The sequence below is a fragment of the Vicugna pacos genome, chromosome 18 (genome assembly GCF_048564905.1).
Source record: "Vicugna pacos chromosome 18, VicPac4, whole genome shotgun sequence".
In the NCBI taxonomy this organism is placed as follows: Eukaryota; Metazoa; Chordata; class Mammalia; order Artiodactyla; family Camelidae; genus Vicugna; species Vicugna pacos.
Window position 1 is genome coordinate 22,348,840 of NC_133004.1, and position 5,692 is coordinate 22,354,531.

A 5,692-nucleotide genomic window follows, 5' to 3' on the forward strand; every position below is an offset into this window, starting at 1 on the left:
TGAATTCTTTCTAACAGAAAAGACAGTTCTTTGTGTTCAACTAAAACTCAGAAATGACGCTCTCACTCCTCTTCTGAAAATGTACTGCTGAGAGGATTGGAGCATTCGGGTTTTTTTCCTTCCTTCTTTCGTTCCCAAATGTGTACCGACCCCTCCCGGAATGTCAACTTCGTGACAGTCGGCACTTGTCTGTGTTCACTGCTGAATTTCCAGCACCTAAAATAGCACCTGGCACAAACTAGGGACTCGATAAATATTTGCTGATTGACTGGTTGTCTAAATATCTACTAGGCACTGGAGTTACAAGGAAATCTAACTGAAACTGATGCTGTTTTCCCAAATCTAGTAGTGGCGATAACCCACAAGGTAATATGTATTTTTTTTTAATTATTGAAGTATAGTCAGTTTACAATGTTGTGTCAATTTCTGGTGTACGGCATGTTTCATTCATACATATATTCATTTTCATATTGTTTTTCGAGTTACTAAGAAGGTATTTCTTCGGTATGCTATACCGAAGAAACTTGCTGATCTTAATGTGTATTTTATGTATGTAAAATATTGGTCTTTATGTATTATGCATATATTTATTTTAATAAATACACAATTTACTTGTGTTTTTTGTTTGTTTTGGGGGGAGTTAGTTAACTTTATGTATTTTATTTATTTATTTTTAATTGAGGTACTAAGGATTGAACCCAGGACCTCGTGCTTGCTAAGTATGTGCTCTACCACTGAGCTGTACTCTACTACTGAGCTATATCCTCCCCACTGTTTACTTGTGTTTATATTTATAAATGAAGGTATCATCTAAATAGAGTGTTAATCTTGCATAAATCTCGTATAGTCTCCTCCACACCCTGTTATGTTATACCTCTGAGCTCAAGCTCAGAGTTTGCTGGGAACTCTGCCTATTTGCCTGAAATACCTTCCTCCCACCACCTCAGATGGGGCTAACTCCTACTCATTCTTTAACACTCCACATAACCATCACTTCCTCCAGGAAGCCCTCTCTGATTCCTAGGCTAGGCTAACTATTTCACTTCCACCTTTATTCCACTGGCAAAATTGTCTCTACCATATTAGATGGAGGGCTTCCTGAATGCTGACCCCATGTCTTTTTTGTCTCTGTCTCACTCCTTCCTGGCACAACTGTTGGGGGACACTTGGCTGGGTGGTTGACATGGGTTGGTAAGAAGAATTTACCAGAAAGGAAGATGTTTAAGAACAAAGGAAAGTTTAATACATGTGCTGCTACACGCAACAGTGGGCCACACAGGCAAGAGATCCCTGCGTGTCCCCGAGTGTGAACATGCAGGGTCTTTTATCGGGGAAGGGGCTGTGAACACAAAGGAATAGAACAGCCTTCTGATTGACTATATGTGAGGTAAGGGGCTTTGGTGTATGAGAGGATAGTGGATTCATGACTCCAATAAGGAGGAAGGTGGGCTGAGACAATTGACCTGAGCTACAATGAGGCTAGTCATTTCCCAGGGCCTGTTGATTTTGCTAAGGCAAACACATTAGGAAAGGGTGTACTTTGGTTTTTTTTCAGGGATTGCAGGCAGACATCCAAGAGCCCACGAGTGGGGGTTCGCAGGGCCTCTGCAGGCACCAGGTGGTACTGCAACGATGTCCAGCACTTAGTAAGAACTCAATAAATACTTACTAAATGGAACCCAAGTGCATATTACTCTGATTAAAGATAAGGTTTTTCTTCAACTGCATGGGTTAAACCACAAAACTTGATATTCTGAGGTCTCCTCTTTAAGGAAACAATTCCAAACAAGAAGATCCTCAGTGGGACCAGCTGCATAATTTGCAAGGCCCAGTGCAAAAAGAAAATGCAAGGCTCCTTATTTAAAAATTATCAAGAATTTCAAGCCGGTGAAAGCAGAGCATTGAACCAAGCCCAAGGTCCTTCTGAGCGTGGGACCCAGAATGACTGCTCGGTAACTGAGAGTAGCATCCCAGGGACACAATGGGACCCAAGCAACTCCAGTGCCCTTTGGCCTTGCTGAACCTGTAGCTTGCAAATCAGGCAGGCAAAGAATGGCAGGGAACCGCATAGCTGTCCAGGGCTTCTGGTCAGTGGTGCTGGTTCCAGGGAGCTGTCTTGAAGTGGGCAGACAGATGAGCAGCCTGGGGAAATGTCTTGTTTCTTGAAGCCCCAGCTACCCAGTGATCCCCCAAAGCCTGAGGGAAGAGATATGGCTACTGACTGGCATATGTTCAGCCGTGACTCAGCACTTTCTTTGGGACTTTATATCTGACAGAGGACTTCCTGCAAAGCACTTGCCAGTTCACTCAGCCCAGTGCCATGTACTAATGATAACAGTCAAACCCTTCTCTGGGCTCCGCCTACGTGTCAGGCACAGACAGCCCCATATTATCTCATTTGAACCTTTGAGGCAACCCCTCCTTCAATCAGTGCCACTCCATTTAATTCAATTTTATGTGTGTGTATGTTTGGGGCAAAGGGTATACTGTGTGTACGTCCTGTTACCCTTTGCTTAAAATTCATACTTTTAAATTTGATTTTGATAGCCAAGTAATACATAATACATTTATTTGTTCTCATTAAAAAATTTAAATGGTACAGATATAGCATAAGTGACCCTTGACATTCCTTTGTCATTCTACTGTGTAAACCATCCCTCTTTGGATGCATTTACAGGCTGAAACATGAACATGTAGAAAGATAACATTTTGTAGTTAAAAAAAAATAAGTAAAAAGGATTGTCAACTAATCAGTGGTCAATCTGAAAGGGAGCAGGGCCCTGTGGGCCACCCCTCCCCCAACCCCTGCCTCTTGTTTATAGAAAAGCTGAAGTCATCCAGGCCTCCCTAAGTCTTAGAAGAGCAGGTTCAAAGAGCAGATTCAAGCAGTGATTAGGACAAGTCTGCAGGTGTTAGGGGATGGCAACAACTCTGACCACTACCTCAGTGATTAACTGAGATTACTCCTCCACTTCCCTTTAGAACTTCCATGGCTGAACAGAATCTTTGGAGATTTTTTTGGGGGGGGGGGATGCTGGGTCTACCAGATTGCAGTCATTCTGGTTAAAAGCAACTTTCCTTATTGTTACCAAGGCTGTTGCCCCCAGGATCATACCCCTCCCTCTCCCTTTGCTAGAAACCTATTACTCTTATCAAATTTCCAGGAGGCAGCTGCAATGAGAAGAAACAGAAAGTGGTGACCAACAGGGTCCAAGATGGTGGAGGGTTTGACTTCCAGTGGACCTTGAGCCTCATTCCATTACACATTCATTGTAATGTATTAGCATGCTAAATGCCACACGCACAGTGCCATGACAATTGACGATTGTTATGACAACACCCGGAAAAGCCCACACAAGGACTGAAAAGCCTGAACACAGACTGACTGTCTCCCTCACACCCAGAAGGAGGACATGATGGCCAAAGCCTCTCATAAAAGGCTGGACACGTGGCCTGACCTGGGCAGGAGGTGTCTCTACTGGCCATCTTGCCTGATGTCTTCCTGCTTGAGTGCTTTTCTTTCCTTCTCACTGTTTGAGAACTTTCCTTCCTTTTCCTCTTTTAAGAATAAAAGCAGTTTTCACTGTCCCTCTGCCTCAGCTGTGAATTCTTTCCAGCCAGCTGGTAAGGACCCACACTTTGGTGGGCTTCCTAATTTAGGGTCTCACTATAGCTAACAAATCTAAGAAAGAAATGGAAAATTGTATTCGAGCCAACCTGAGCTCTGAGAATTTGTTCTGAAGAGGCGAGGGGGGAGGCCAGTATATATGTGATTTTGACCAAGGGGTACATGCAATCATGTACACATCTTGTTAGAAGGTTACTGCTATTTGCAAGGAATAGATATCTTAGTTAATGGTTTTAGTGCATTTCTAAGTATGGAAAGATGCCAGAAAGCGAGTTCATAAAAATTTCTTCTGAAAATATCTATCTGGCCCTAGAGCACAAAGTGCCTCATTCTAATCTCTGCTCTGAACTCTCTTCAGGGAGTATTGCAGGTCAGCGACTTCAGTGGCTAGTGACATGATTCTTGTAGAACTGGATGGTGGGCAACAGTCTTTATTTCATAATCTCTTCCCTTTTGGTCTTAATTTCCGCCAAGGTTTGGGAGGCATTTCATGACTGGTTTGTCCCATGGCTCTAGGAATGCTCATTCCCAGGTGAGGCAAAGATTTCGTTGACAGGCCTCTCACTGTGTTATTACTGGCTAGGTAGGACCTGTTAACAGTAGACAAAAGCCTCTGGACCACCTGTCTTACAGTCTGTCATGGTCCAGGAAATGGTTTCCTCTTATTGCTTCTTCCCATATCTAGAATTACACTATTACAAGCATTGATCTTATAGAACTATGTATTAGGTTAGTCGTTTCAAGTCACTTAATCATCATTAATTCTATCTGAGGCTCAGTCGCGCATTTGGTGATGCAAGAAACAATAATGTAAAGTAGGCAGAATACAAGTCATATAACTAGTGACATTAATAAAGTCATAAGTAAGTACTTAAGAACTTTCATTATGTGTGGCCCAGTATCTCCTCAAGCTATTTGTATTGTGTCCCCTTATTGGATTGAGAAAGGAATGTTATCACCTCAGGAGTTACATGGCTGGTGCCAGGATAAATATTGATCTTTATGGTTGAGCAGGTATTTCTGCCGTTGGGGAGGTCTGGTTAATGCATAAAGCGGATGCACAAGGCACACTGGAGGGGAGGGAGGAGGCCCAAATGGGCAGAGAAAAATTTTGTTTAAATTTTTCTTGTCTCCCCTTAACATATGAATTTTTATTTCATTGTACTCAATAAATCCCCCCTAAAAATTTATCACGAAAATGTATGAACATACAAAAAACTCATCACTTTCATTCTTAACATTTTGCTATATTTGCTTTATTAGATGGAGTCTAGCCATCAATTAATCTTATTTTTTAATGCATTTCCAGCAAGTCGTAAACATCAGTACACTTCACGCTTTAACACTTCAGCATATACATTATTTTGAGTTTAGTATCTGTTTTTAAGGTTACATTTACACAGTAGAACGTATTTTTGTGTTTTCCTATAACTTGATTTACCCCTTCTACTTGGTGTTCTCCCTACGGCGGTGTCTGCCCTTCTTTTTTAACTGTGGCACAACTCTGTTAAATGGATGGGCCCCAGTTAACCCCCAGCCCAACCTCTTCTGATGAACGTTTGGGTTGTTTCACGGTTTTCGCCGAAATGGCGTGTCCTGGTAAGTGCTGCAATGACCTTCCTAGTTTGTGCCTTTCTGGGTTCTCGCCAAGTGTTTCTCTGGAACAGCTTCCCAGAAGTCGAAATACTGGATCAAAGAGAATGTCCATTCTAAATTTTAACATACCTTGCCAAACTGTTCCCTCCTTCCCAACAACTCCCTCAAACACCGCACATTGTCCACACCTTTGCCAATACCGGACAATGTCAGTGTTTTAATCTTCAGCCAATCGGATGGTTAAGGGAATGACGGGATACCAGTGTGGATGGAACAGAAAGGGCAGGTGGAGCCCAGCATGAGATGAACCTGAGGCGGTGGCGACACGGGGCTAGAAAAGCGCGTAGCCCCGAGGCGTCCTCTTAAGCACGGGGGTCTCAGGGAAGCCAGCTTTTTCACTCGCCAGCACTCCGACTTCTGCAGCAGACCTGGGGGCCCGCAGAGTTGCCTCGTGCCCGCCGCAGGGGC